This window comes from Sinohyriopsis cumingii, unplaced genomic scaffold (genome assembly GCF_028554795.1).
Source record: "Sinohyriopsis cumingii isolate HCF-2022 unplaced genomic scaffold, ASM2855479v2 utg000624l, whole genome shotgun sequence".
Classification (NCBI taxonomy): Eukaryota; Metazoa; Mollusca; class Bivalvia; order Unionida; family Unionidae; genus Sinohyriopsis; species Sinohyriopsis cumingii.
In genome coordinates, this window is record NW_028315919.1 from 1290249 (window position 1) to 1303818 (window position 13570).

The 13570-nt window shown below is 36.1% G+C and overlaps 1 long non-coding RNA gene across 1 annotated transcript in view; it reads left to right on the top strand.

The window, feature by feature from the left end:
• The first annotated feature begins 3063 nt into the window (after nt 1-3063).
• Nucleotides 3064-13570, top strand: part of LOC149773585 (uncharacterized) — a 31404-nt gene continuing 20897 nt past the window's right edge. The window contains exon 1 of the long non-coding RNA XR_016417362.1: nt 3064-3183. This is a non-coding gene — a long non-coding RNA (uncharacterized LOC149773585). The remainder of the gene's footprint in view (nt 3184-13570) is intronic.

The following is a 13570-nucleotide window of genomic DNA, read 5'->3' on the forward strand; positions in this document are numbered from 1 at the left end:
TTCATCTGTCCCTCTGCCAGCCCCTCCAGAGTTCACAGAGTTCACAAACAGTTTGTCAGCGTGATCATTCAAGCGAATACGCGAATATCTTAACAAACTCATCGACAAGTGACGATAATCGTGATACTTTTGAACAAGATGTGGATGTTCTCATTATACATGTGACTAAATAATTAGATAGTACCAATTTTATGACAGTTAACATAATCATTTTATCATATTCTTCAGTCTGAAGATAAAGTCGTTGTTTCTTATGCATGTATGTATGTATGTACATACATACATACATACATACATACATACATACATACATAACCGTATCTCATGGACTACACGGCTCAGTCGTTATATTTTTATCTGTTTCACGGGAAGTTGTGGAACTTTGTCGGGTTTCGTGTAATTCGGAATTTCGGATACTGCGATCGATAATGAAAATGGCTCAGGTGAAATTGGCTTGTTCGCGGTGAGGCGTCATAGATTCGAGACCAACGGGTCTACGGCGTTGGAGGGTGAATTGGTTTCTTGAAGGATTCTTTGGCAGTCGGGGGGGGTGGGGGGGAGGGGGGGGGGAGAGAGCGAGCCATGCGTATGTAAATACTTATTGCAGAAATATTTCAGTAAAAGACCAATTTAGAACGTATGAATACACTTAATACTAGAATTTTTAATAATTTAGCTTTTTCCATTTTGTTTTTAGTTTTAATCACGGTCACTTGTTTTTAAAAGATTTTTTCTATCCATTGCTAACATGCATTTGAATTACATAACATCTGATTTTATTGTTATATTAATATTCCTTAAGATCTATATATCTCATCTCACTACGTATATATTTTGTGAATTAATTTGCTTATTTTATTTGATCTGCATCTCCATGTATATGTAATTACGCATCTCACTCTGTTTTCTTGTATATTGTACACTATACATAATGATAATTTGTTGTTTTAATTGAAAATGTATCCACACATTCCGTTTTGGCATTGGAATGAATAAAGATGTCTGTTTGTCTCTCTGTCTCTCTTCATGTCTTAAGCTGGAATATGTCGTGATATTGTTATTTTTTCTGCATTAATTTGGACGCACATTCAGGAAAAGTGGGAGGATATGCAATGTTAAGATACGGGTGGGGTAGTTCCGTGATAGGTAACGTCCAATTTAAGGCAAAGAAAGATGAAGATGAAAAATATTTACATTTTTTTCTAATGACAAGTAACAGAGACATGAAATGTTTTCGCTAATTGCAGACTCGAGTTCTGCACGAATATGACGATACCCGATTATTTGGTTACTTATTGCGAATTAGTAGGGACTAACTCGTTCCCTCGTAGGTACTAAATATAGTAATTTGACTGACAGATAGTTGCCGGATATTTAATTGTCAACAAGGAAACTGCAGAAAACGTGGTATTAATAAATCCAAGACCAGTGCGCCTAGGGAAATCTCGGCAAGCATCTCAGTGTAGTGTCTACACGGAAAAGATATTACAGAATCTAATCGTAAAACTTGAATGAAAATACAAACTATTCTAAGGGATTGAACACGCAAATTTCTTTCTTTCTCTATTTCATTCCTTCATTCCTTCTTTCTTTTTTCATTCCGTGATTCCTTCCATTTTCAATAAAGTTTTTTTTCCTCACATAGTCGGTACACTTCTCCAATAGTACGTGTATTTTCATATTTTTGATATCACAACATGTTAAAATATCACTTTATATGATTATGACTGGTCCAAATAACTCATGAAATTCTTGCGCTGTTTTCTCTTTTGCAATTTGACTGAGACTCTCTCTCTCTCTGTTGTACATAATGAGAGAGAGAGAGAGAGAGAGAAAGGGACGAAGGAAGAGAGAGGGAGAGAGAGAAGACGGAAAAAAGAAACAAAGAATAAATTTAGAAAAGGAAAACTACTAGTTTTTATTCTTACTAAAGGTCTTAGAAGAGAACGTACACAGCTGAACTACAGTAATAAAATAGCAATTATATTTAGCATATACTATAGCAATACCTTAACTAAACAACTATCCTTTCTATCTAATATTACAGGTGTGCATTCTCTTCATTGATTTTCAAAATCAGCTGTCTTATCAGGTATACATGCCGAAAGGTTTTGAATATTTTTGTCTAGTAAATTCCACAAATCCCCCTATAGTCATATTGATATTTTTCGTATGTAAATATAAATAAAAAAGTACATGCGTAATACAGACAACTGGAGTAACATGAGTCATGTCTAAAATGTATATTCCAAATAAAATCGTCTTTATATCCATTACAATTTTGTAAAAACATAATAATTTTTTTTTTAAATCGAGTTGTATTTGCCACTATTTTAAGACCTAAAGTCTTCAATGGATCTAATTTTAATGCTTCTATTTGTTTCGGGGCAGGGGCAACTTTGGCAGTGTCTAGGGGTGGCAAAATCTTAAATCCGTCACTAGCTGCATGCCTGTAAATCCGTTAGCTCTTTCACCAGTTCGTCCGACCATTCTTGGAAACACATTGACATTTCATGATTAAAGTACTACACTTGGGATTTTGTTTTAACAAGACCCGCTTTATATCAACATAGAAGTCTTCTTCAGAAGCATTGTAAGTGTCTGTAATGCGTCTGCAGTGTCGCTCATTACCCGTATAGTTAGAGACTATGTACTATGATGGTGATTGTAGATATGCATTATCATACAATTCTTGAGTTTTGATCCATCCTCTGAACGTTGGGAGGCTCTTTCTACTGAACTGGTTTGGAATAAATGCACATCTATACATTACAGGTCATAACGTGGCTGCGTAAAGTATCTTGCCAAGGATATGCTACAGCAACTGATCATATCTCAGGGTGGGGTGAGTTGGGGGCAGGATTCGAACCTGCACCATTCTGGTCGCGAGTTCGGCACGTTAACCATACTAGTGGATGATTGAAATTTGCTTCTAGGTTCGGGTTGTATTCCTAACTGCTTGCGTCACTTCTAATGATATATTGCTATATTTATCCATTTAGGAAAACCCAATAATTAAATTACATGCAACTATAAACAGAGTAGAAGGTGAGTCCAATTTCAGATGTGAATACGCTATCCAAGAAAATACACGTAATTATAAAACTTCATTGCGGTATTAATGAGTGCTTTGGGGCGTTCGCAGGTTGCTTACTTTTAATTCACACTGCCAAGACCTCAAAGGTGAGTTGTCTATTTTTAAGTTCATTTAGATATACTCGTCTAGCAATTTTAATTATTATTTATACTGGCTCAGTTGCAAGCTCTTCACGTTTTCGAGGTTTCACATTTATTAAATTTTGTGATCCTTTGCATAGTCATAACCCACAAGTTTTAAAAGGAGAGGGACGTACTGAATGTTTTGGGCTCGTACAAATTTTTCAACATGCGTGATATAGATAAGTCAAGAGATAATCTTTAGATAAAGTTTCTTTTTGGGGTGGGGGTGGGGTGAAAAAGTAACCTTAAAGTAGGTCAATGATAACATCGAATCGGCATTGTTTGAAAACCTGAGCTAAATAATAAGGCTAATTTTAGTCGAATGAATGAAAAATAAAACCAATCCAGTACCCTACCTCCACACCATCCGACAATTAAATGGTCGGGCCTTAAGCCTCATTGACGCCGTTACGTGCAAAACGTCGTATATGCCAGATCACCTCAATACTACTGAGTCTTGAAAGATATTGTTCCTAAATATTATTGGGTATCTTTAAAACTAGATGATATAGACATTTCGTCACATTATGAACCACGCAATTTCTCCCTCGAGCTGAGAAACGCGATCATTTTTCACATACGTGCGGAATTAATCCGAAGTTAATCGGCGACATCCGTGGGTCAACCGATTTCTGTCGAAAACTTGAGCAGAAGATTTGATGGCGTCACCGTTGTAAAGAGGAGAAGCTAACACCATGAGATACGGTATGTGATTCTTATGTGGTAGTCTTTTAGAATACTTTGTTCCAAATGTACAAATGATTTCAAATATTCAAACGACTTTTATGTTTATCAAATTCACGTTTATTGGTAAGCTTTTTCATCTCGGAGCTGCTTTTCTAAAAAAGCAGACCTGCCTCTTTTCGTTCCTCCTCGAAACAATTTGTATTTCATGTGCGAATATTGTTGCTATTATATTAGTTACTAGCGGAATTTGCCGAATGTATGATGTCACAACTTTATGAGCACTCCTCAGAAAGAACGGAATTACAAGCCACTTCAGCGACTTTATTATGAGGTGGCAGCTCTTATTTCTAAACTGAGTATATGAATGTCGTATAAACCCAACATCATGATCATTTCAAAGAATGTTTAATTTGACTGCGAGATAGTTTTTGACCTCATGTATTATTTTTTTTATGACTTTTTATATTAGGCAGGTGCATGCGACATTAAATTTGTACGTAAAAACTAGCCCCTGCCCCCTAAATAACGATCATGCGGTGTTTCCTTGGGGCAACTGGTACATACTGATAACGTGGTAACAAACTCCAAATATACTCATATAAACATTTGTTACTGGATTACTGAGTCTTCGGACGTTACATTTTTCTTTTAGTTTCAATACTAACAAACATTTAGACCATGCTCATAACGAGTGATTATCATATTTACTTCATCGCAGATAATAATGACAAGGTGAAGTACACAGGTGATATTAATGATTACTTAAAAAATAGATTTCAGCTGGAAAACCCAGCTAATAATGCGACAAATTATAGCTAACACTGACCCAGTTCAATGATGCACTCTTAAGAAAGACGACGTGCATATTGAGATTTGTTGGGGGTAGTGTACGTGACTAAAGGTAAGAATTTAGGAAATCTGACCCTGATCGTATTTAATATCCTTAAAATTGACAGTTTAAATGTACGGTACAGTTATAAAACGGGAAATGATTTCAATCCAAACATTAATGACAATGCAGGTATTTTTTTTCACTGGACCAATATTAATTACCCAATCTAAGAGTGACTAATCCGATTCCTTTTCTTTTAAAAAAAAGAAAAAAACTTTTCATACTTTTTATGTATTTATTGGAAATTACAAATTTCCATTACATGTATCAAGCTACAACTGGTATTCTTGTGCATAACTGGAACTCTTGAAAATATCAGATATGGTCTTATTTCTGTACATATGATATTTCAAGAACAGTCTTTAGGTAGTGAGGGATCCATAAATATCGTTTAGGGGGCTCAAAAACAAGTAGGAGAAGAGATGTCTGTAATAAAAGCTCATCCGTTTTAGGCGTTTCCGGGGCTTAATTGTAATAATCTAACCGTTTAGAAAACTTACACTAAGTTGGCCGGCTTGTCCACACCCCTTTCCGCTCTTGTTCAAGGTGATTTGTATTTCATTTCAATTTATTTTCGAAGTCATTACACACTAAAAAAAACCCAATTTAGATTCGTTTTCCAGCGATTACCAGTTTTTCTCACATTTTATTGGACACATTGTAAGGCCTAAATGAGGGAGTTTCACATATTATCAAGGTTGAAATCGCATGTATACATAAATGTAAAGCAAAATATTTGTGTTTATGTACGCGAAATTTTGTAGATGGTAGATGCGATCCGTACACTTGGCGACTGCAGTCAACTTGACGGTAGAAGATGCTGTAGGGAAGCAGCAATGGAAGAGGCGCTGTTCCAATGTGTGTGTGTGTGTGTGTGTGTGTGTGTGTGTGCTGTACTTGAAATTAAAAGCCCAAACGCCACCGTGTTTCATAAATTTTACCAATCTTCAAATCTAACTCAGGTTTGGAAATAAGGTAACGCTTTGTTAAGAAGTTTGGTTTAAACGACGTTCAAATACTCAGTTTATAATTAAGAGGAGCCAATCGTTAATTAGGTCAACGAAGTCGTTCGTATTTCTGTTCTTTTTTGGAAGTGCTTCCAAAGCAGTGATGTGATACATTGGACAAATTCCGCTAATGACTAATCTAATGACAACAACATTCGCACATAGCGCACAAATCAATTCGAGGGGGAATGAAGAGAGGCAAGCCCACATTTTTAAGTGGATTTGAGAAGAAAAATCGCATTAGATAGACTCGAGTCTATATTGGTATTAGCTGGTACGCTGGAATCCTTTGAAGGGCAACCGTAAGCTGAAGACATTCCGAGATAGCGTGGTGTTAGCTTCTTAAGTTTACAACGATGACGTCATCAAATCTAGTGTTGCAGCTTTCGACTGAAATCGGTTCATCCACGAATGTAGCCGATCAACATCGGATAAACTGGTACACATGTGCAAAACGCCAGTTTTTCTTCAGCTCGAGGGAGAAATTATATGGCTCATAATGTGATGAAACGCAAATATTATCTGGTTTTAATGGAACCCAAAGATGTTTAGGACGAATATGTTTCAAGATTCAGTATTATTCAGGTGATTTGGCATGTACGACGTTCGGCACGTAACGACATCATTGGGGCTTTGAGGGTTTCCAGGGCATATTTGTTACCTTCCAACATTATAGAACATTTACTCTTGGCGCCCCCCCCCCCTTTGTTTAATTTCAAGAAGATTTCCAGTTTTCCTCACATTGTTGGTCGCTTTTCGTGGTTTACACAAGTGAGTCTTCCAAACAATCAGGGAGGTATCACATATATACATACACGTGATACAAATTATGCGTGTGCGTTAGATTATATGAGTGGTAGATGGATTTTGCACACTTTCTAGCGACTACAGTGCACGGCACACTAGAAGCTGTTCCTGGGAAGCAGAAAAAAGAACAAGCGCTGCGCAAGAGAGAGAGAGAGAGAGAGAGAGAGAGAGAGTTTTTTGTTGTTGTGGGGTTTAACGCCATTTTTCAGCACGATAGGCTATACATGGCGGCCAGTATTAATGGTGGAGGAAGAACCCGGAAAACCCCGGAAAGAACCACCGACCCACGAGAAGCTACTGGCAAGCTTTCTCACATGCCCACATTGGCTGAATCTTAGACTCGAACCGCCGCAGACAGAAATTGAGATGGCAGTGATCCGTAACGAAGAGCGCTTTAGACCACTCGGCCACTCGGGGCCCCTGAGAGAGAGAGAGAGAGAGAGAGAGAGAGAGGGAATGGTTTTGTCTATCTCATCGTTGGAGTTGTTTGTATATTAAGTAAAAAATTACACTAAAAAAATATAATATGTAATTTTTTAATAAATAGCTACAAACAACAAAAGCATAATTTGCCAAAACATGTAACTAATGATCATTCCATCGCTCTTCTTTTATTTTTATTTTCAAGTTTTAATTTCATATTATGCAAGATAATTTTTTAAATACATATTTGCTAGTTTCTTTATGTCCGTTAATGTAATGATAGTAAATACTAAATTCTTGCGGTTAGGAAAAGTATTAAGAGTAGTACTAGAGTTTAAAATATTATGATGAAATATTGGCAGACACATGTATTTTGCTTTTGGATTATCAAGTTTAGATTCATACAACAAGTAAGAAAAAAGAGATAAACATAAATCGATAGCAAGGACGACTGACGTACAGCAGGCAGATAAAGATTCATATAGATGGAGGGATCACCAAGCAAACAGACCACAATACACTAGAATACAAATAACTATCGCGAATAAAATAAATAAATTACAAAGGCACAAACAGGTTCCACTCTGTGTGTGTGTGTGTGTGTGAGAGAGAGAGAGAGAGAGAGAGAGAGAGAGGAGGGGGAGTTAGAGAGATGGGGCAGGGAGGGAGAGTTGCGTAACCATGTAAACTTTGAAGTACACCATACATGATAATAACTTAAGTTTCATTACTGAATTGACAACACAGATCTAATTAACAAGCTGAAAATAAAACATTAAAGTATAATTTAAGTTATCTCACCCTGATGATGAAAGAGTGTACACGTCTATGTTTGGTACCATGTTTGCTCCGTTCATTTAATCCTGGATGTATTTGAAAAAGGATATGTTTAAAAGAATGACACGACCTCCAACAAAGGTAAAGTTCTTCAAAATGAAAATTCAGAATGAAAGTTTTCTTGAAAGTGTCAGTGTTATTTACTATAAGGGTCTTTGCCAATTGCATTTAACTCCTTTAAAGAATAAAGGATCGTTGAGAAAGTTAATCAGATTTTGAAAGACCTAGTTTCTTTGAACACAGTATATCGTATTTTTATTGGAATTCGAATCCTTCAAAACACTAGACAGCCAATATATAATTATTTTTTATGGATTGGTAAATCATTCTGAAAAGATAACCAGATCGTTCTAAGGAATTAATAATTCCGTCAAACGCAGTCGGGGGTCCCGGGTGGCCGAGTGGTTTTTAAGCGCTCGTCTTCACCGATCGCTGCCATCTCACCTCTGTCCACATGGGTTCGAATCTCGTGTTCGGCCAATGTGGGTATATGAGAAAGTTTGCGAGTAGCTTCACGTGGGTCGGTGGTTCTTACCGCGGTTTTTCCCGGGTTCTTCCTCCACCAGTTATACTGGCCGCTATTTATAGCATATCATGTGCAGAAGAATGGCATTAAGCCCATGACAACAAAAATGCTGATTCCTAGATCGTTCCAACAAATGACTTAATCTTTGTAACGGGTTATAGTTGCAACGAATTAGTAAATTTTATTTCTACTTGCTTGATATTGCAACGGATAAATAATTAATTTGAAAGGATTACTAAATTGTTCTAACGGATTGCTACGGTCTAATAAATCATTATGATGTATTACTAAATCGTTCTCACGATTACTAAAGGTTTTTAAAATATTACTACAATGTTTTGACGGATCAATTAATCGTATGATTCGGGGTACGAGATGAAATTCGTTTTGGCAAGAAGATTATAAGGAAGTAAAACTAGTATAGAGAATTTATCCCAAGAACATGTTGCTTTGTTGTTTTGTTGTTGTTCGATTTTTTGTTTGTTTTTCTTTAGGGGTGAGAGGGGTGGCAGAGGGACAAATACTCTATACATATATATTTCCTCCCTTAACTGGTTTGGTTGTTGTTGTTGTTTCTTTTTTCCAAAACACATAAAATGAAACTTTAAGACATTTTCTTATGTATCTTTGGAAGAATATAATGTCACGATGCCATTAGAAATGATTGAATATAACAACAACAATTATGTAGCATTTATGACGTTAAGGTAGATGTTGCAAGAAAGGATGGGGGAGAAGAGGTCCATCAAAACAGACTGTATCATACCAATCATTATGACGAATTATTTTTTTGTGTGGAAAAAGGATAACCTCCTCTAAGAGCTCAGTCCACGAATGAACTCCTATATATTATACGAAAATAACTCCGCTTGATTTAAAAATGGTTTAAATAAAATTTAGTACTAACTAGGAATTCATTTTCAACTGAATTTACTTTAGATTATTACAGTTGTTTTCAAACTTTAATACGACTTAAGGATACATGTAAAATTTCTTATAAGGATAGTAATTTGCGCTCGGTTCTTTTCTTGTGGGGAATAACAGTAACATTATTAATTTACAGGCGCATTGCGATTGATTGCTATAAAATACTACACTTGTATTCCTCTTTGTAATACCATATAGCGCTGAAATTTTCATAACAACCCAGCGACACGTAGCTCTGAATACCATTAATGTAGCGGTCAACACCACTTCACAATAAACCTATCTGGTCTGAACCACTTAGACTAGTGGTATGTGAGTCTGGTTTCAAGGACATGTGACGGAACCAGACATGCTAGTATATCCAGTACAGACCATGAGTCGTGCTTCTTAGATTATAAGCTGCTCCTGGTTAGTAGATCGGAAGCAGTTACGATCCCCATCCTTTAACCATACATTGGTTGATAGACATGACAAGAAAGCATACTTATTTTCAGTAACTGTCCCGTAGAAGAAGACTTGATCTTTTGTCACCTCTTTTAAAATTGTTGAGATCCCAGGCTGTAACTATATATATGTTTGAAGGGCATGAAGAGACAAATTACAGATATATCCAGCACAGACCCTGAGTTTGTGTCCCTTTGATTGTGAACTTGACAATGGCTCATAGCTTGCAAACTGTTAAGATCCCTATATTTGAACTATATATACACTTAATGGGCACAGATGAACTTGTACATGTTAAACATATCTTGGGTAATGCCACTGGAGTAGGGGATTTGCCTTTGGCTAATAACTTGGAAAATGTCAAGATTCACACCATGTAACCATGTATACATTTACTGGATATGAAAAGATAAATACACATTTACGGTTTTGACAAATGTACCCAGGGATCAGGCTATACCCCTTGGCATATATTATTGGCGGCGTGGTGATATACTATGTCATGCCATCTCATTTATGTAATTCTTGGTATTTTTCTGTATTTCACTTTGGATCACACTGAATTTAATGGTTACTCAAGCAATAATCCAGGGTGAAATCTGTAGCAGTGACACTATTTACATACTTCCTGAAGACAATGTGGAACCAGAGTGTATGCATATTGAAATGTTTATACAAAATCTTCAATATTGATTTTCTCGGAAGATTTACTGAAACTAGCCTGTTGGCTGGATGATACTTTGTAAATTTTGTCAGAACCAGAGAGTATGTTGTTATTCTTTCTTGAAGGTCAAGGTCACATGTTGATTTAGCGTGTATTTTAAGTGTGTTGTTTGTAACAATGAATCAGATAGAAGTAGTGGTATGTGCACCGTGAAACCTTTACACATACGTAAGACAAGGGAGCCAAATTTGCCACTTTCAGTCTTCACATCTGATGTTCAAATATGGATATTACTGTTGTTCTTTGAAGCTGTAAGTTACAAACGTTTGAATGACACAATAGACGTCAACTCTGGTTCAGAACTACATCATCATCTGATGTTTTCACGTGGCACTTTCATGGACATACCTGTAAGGACAGATCTCGGATATCATGTAAATATAATTTGTGTGTGTCCAAACTGGCTATCAGAAGCTGTTGTTAAAGTTCATGGAATGAAATGTTTCTCCCTGTCAAATCATAGCTTGATGGTGTAACACTTGTACTTATCACATGTATTAATAGCTTGAACCTGTCAGCAAGATCAAACTCACGTGAAGCCTACTCACGTTTTCTTCAGAACTGTAATTAAAACGTCGTTTAAATTAGTTTAATTAAACTTGCGTTTAACTCTAACGTCTGAATGTATCATTTAATTTTCTCCGTATTTTCATCAATGTATTGATCATATATCAACATCGTCTATTTTTGTGGCAAGGCTCTAGCTTTCAAATTCTCAAGGATAGTGAAATAAAATTGTTTATTCACGCATCGTGACCTAAGATAATGTCACATAACTCACTTTGTATGATCAGGTGTAATTTTTCTTGAGTGTGCTGTTGCTGTAGTTCAGAAGCTGTTTAAGTAAAGAAAAGAAAATATTTTGGATCGTGTCCCCTGTATCATTAACAAGATATCATAAATTTGTGTGCATTAGCAATATTGCAAATGACAGATCTAAGATTTCGCTCCGCATGAAATCACTTAAGAAAACAAACTTATTCCTGCTTAAAATGCCTACTTCCACCTCCCCGTGGTGAGCAGGGGGCAACAGACTAAACGAATTTGTCTGGCTAACGGAAGAGGTAAAATTCTAGCTAAGAAAGAAAAGGTTTCACAACTGCATCGGGAGATCCCTCTGTACGTTTGCGAGGTAAATGTATGAGGTGTAAATGGTGGTAAGATCGATGCATCCGATACAAAGAAATGAAATCACATATTATACGTAATCATATTTGCAAATAAATATTTTTCGTGTCACAAAGCTGGTGGGCAATGACATGGTTGATTTTATCATGTAATCCAGCTTTCCCTTCTTGGTACAAATTCTAGTAACATTACAAGCAGGAAGCTTCCCGCTTTCTCTGTTTGCTATAAATGAACAGCGAACACGGTTATTTTAGAATACAAGCAAATTGTTCAGAACTTGAACTATTATTGATTTTTGTCGATCAGTGTTTTTAAGAAATGAAGCTTTAGACAAGACAAGTATTAATTAATGTATTGAAGTATTCTTTAGATGTTACCACATGAGAGGATGTTTCACAATAGGTCTGGACAGATCTTATGGCACATAAAAGTTCATACAAACACAAAAATACATTAGATTATCAGATCTGTGCTACCAAATAGAGGTCGAGATAGATTCAATAATCTGTTTTCACAAACTGGCGTTTCAGTAATGTTGTCTGTGGACTTTGGGGAAATCAGTTTGTAAGGAAGAGTTCACGCCTGTTACTTTACAAAATTAATTATTATAGGCCAAATTGTGAAATAAAGACAATAACGTGCACACACTGGAATATTATTATGTTTTGCACCCGTAGCATATGCAAATATCTGAGGTGTCTGCACGTGCATAAGCAGTGCACATTTGGCATTTATTACATGGGCAGGCAAGCTGTCTGCCTTTTTATACGAAAGATTTCATGCTTGTTGACATAAATATGTATATTTTGTCAGAATGGGTGTATGCAGTCAGATACGTGTAGATCTATACGCAAGACCGTCTCTTTTTTTTTCCGCCCACCAATTATGCAGTGAAATCATCAGTCACGATGCCTCCTAACAAGTAAGGTAATTCATGTCCAAACGTTCGGTACATAAAGTGTTAGGGGAGAGGATTTATCCAATTTTAGGATATACGACCCATGATATTACTGTTGTAGGAGCTGGGGTGGGGTAGGTGGCATACAGTTAAAATGGCGGTGCATTGGTTTAATAACGCTTTAACCATTGCCCATCGGACAGGAATATTTGACCATAGAATAAAATAATATTTGATGCCACTCCGCATGAGTCTTATCCGATATAACAATAGCTTTGAAAAAAATTTTATTGGTGAATTTCTATAGTAACTTATTTTATATTTTCAGCATGTTCATCACTTGAGTAATGTTTTATATTCTTTATCTCCATCTGATTTCAAACCTGTCAATCTCTTGTTGCTTAGCAACCGTTTCTCGTTTCTGAGTTAACAGTATTTTCCCCACTTTTGTGAAGCTATGTTTATAAAAATACTTTTATATTTGTACAGCATGTTATTTACAAAGGAAATTGTACTTTGTGGACTTGCTAAAGAGCCCCCCCCCCCCGTCTTTAACTATAAGGATGTTTACTTGTGCAGACCTCGAAACATTTAAGTATTCCAAACGCGCAATTTGTTTGCTTTAGCGTCTCAATAAACTATTTTATCGTTTACTGTACATGGTATCATCGCTGACCATTTTATTTTTTTTAAGTCGTGCATTTTTTGTTTAAGTGCGTTTAAAAATGCATTTTCAAATATTTCTGAGAGACTAAAGAAGGGTAGTAACTCCAACTGATCCATAATTTGTACTTTAATTAAATACGTACTGATGTGTATCTAGCAGAGGCGAAAATCAGTTAGCGTATTTGTCAAGTAAATTCCTCTATATTTTAATGAAGAACAAGTAATGATTTGATAGATACTTTTGCAGTTTGCATAAGTAACTTTCGTATTTCGCGAAACATCCGTTTACGTCATCCACATAAATCATGGACGGTAAAACCTTTTTCAGTGGGAGTAATAATTAGATTTTAAACTATAATATCAAAAGGGCTCAGAATCAAGCACA